Below are 1,665 nucleotides of genomic sequence, written 5' to 3'. Positions count from 1 at the left end.
AGGGGCGGTGGGCTCTAGCGCAGGCGCAGCGGCAGACTCGCGCGGGCGCTTCGCGGGGCGCGGCGGCGGCGCCGACCTCTCCTCCCTGACCGACCGCGCGTACGCCACCGCCGCCTCCACCGCCGTGCCGAAAGTGCCGATGTGTCTAGGCCTACCGTCCACCTTGCGCTGCGCTCGGAAGCCGCCAGAATTCTTCGATACGCCCCTGTACCCGGTGCTGCTGCTGCTGGAGAGGTGCAAGCGCATGCCCTCCGCCTCCGCCACCACCACCACTGCCGGCGCGTGAAGCGTGCAGAACCACGTCTTGCGCCCCGCCTCCGCCTCGCTCCTGAAGCCGGCGCACGCCAGGCAAGCCCAGCGCGAGCAGCCACCGGCGTCGCACCCGACGGAGGACGCCATCACCTCGCCCGCCTCGTCGTCGAGCAAAGTGCCGCACTCGCAGCAAATGGTGGCGGAGGTGGCGGAGCCGGCGGGGGCGGCGGGGGCGGCGGGGGCGGCGGGGGCGGCGGGGGCGGCGGGGGCGGCGGGGGCGGCGGGGGCGGCGGGGGCGGCGGTCTGGAAGGCGGGCGGCGCGGGTGGCGGCGCGGGTGGCGCGGGTGGCGCGGGCGGCGCGGGCGGCGGCGCGGGCTGCACGGGCGGCGCGAGGGGCGGAGCGCTCGAGTCGGAGAGCGCCTGACAGAACAAGACCACGACAGGTCAGAAGTGAGGCGGCAAGGGCCCACAATGTCAGCCCCGCCTCCAGCGCCTTGATCAGCTCGATACTCGAGCGGTAGTGGCGGGCGGGCTCGGCGAGGCGTAAGGCGTAGTATTCGCCCGCCAAGGTGCCCTGAGTAGCCCGCGGCCTCCAGTGTACCGCCTGCAGAGAAGGAGGAAAGAGAATGCAAACAATCCCCAAGTACCGACCACCTCCCCGCCGCTCGTCCTCACCCACTGGCCATCGACGTGCACCGTCGCCTCGGGCGAGCCCTCGTTCTTTCAAGCGCGCCGCCACCGCCAGCAGCTTTGCGAGAAGCGCCGCCTCCGCCGCCCCGAGCTCCGGCGACTGCAGCCTGCCCTGCGACCCGAGCGCGGCAGCCGCCATGACCTCCGGGTCGAACGGGCGCTTCTCGCAGCGAGCCCGCTTGGCCGGCAGCGTGAAGTCGTGCGGCCCGACGTGGCCTGCCGGCAGAATGCAGCCAAAGGCGCCGCCGCACTCGTGCGTGTTGCCGCAGAGCAGGACCGCGGCCTCGGCGGGCGCGTGGGGCGGCGCGCTCTCGGCGGCGGCGGCGGAGGAGGAGGAGGAGGAGGAGGAGAGGGAGGCCGAGGACGGAGGGCCACGCGCCGCATCCGAGCGCCGCTTTGGCGGCGGCATTTCCGGCGGCTCGAGCGGGCGCTTCGCCGTGCGGAGCCGCTCCTGAAGCCCTGGCCAGAGCTCGTGCCTCCACTTGCACTTGCCGCCCTTGTGGCAGAGGCCCTGTTGGTACTGGCCGCAGAGCCCGGCAGGCAGCCCGACAAGCTCAGCGTCGGTGAGCCGGCGTGTAGGGACGCTTGGGGGCGCAACAGCCGAACGGTGCTTTGGCGGCGGCCCTTCCGGCGGCTCGTATGGACGCTTCGCCGTGCGGACCCGCTTGTGCGGAGCGTCCGCCGCCCCCGCCGCCAGGGCCGCCGCCGCCGCCTGGTCCGGCT

Source organism: Emiliania huxleyi (assembly GCF_000372725.1).
Source record: "Emiliania huxleyi CCMP1516 unplaced genomic scaffold EMIHUscaffold_526, whole genome shotgun sequence".
Lineage (NCBI taxonomy): Eukaryota > Haptophyta > Isochrysidales > Noelaerhabdaceae > Emiliania > Emiliania huxleyi.
Note: the sequence above shows the minus strand (reverse complement) of the source record.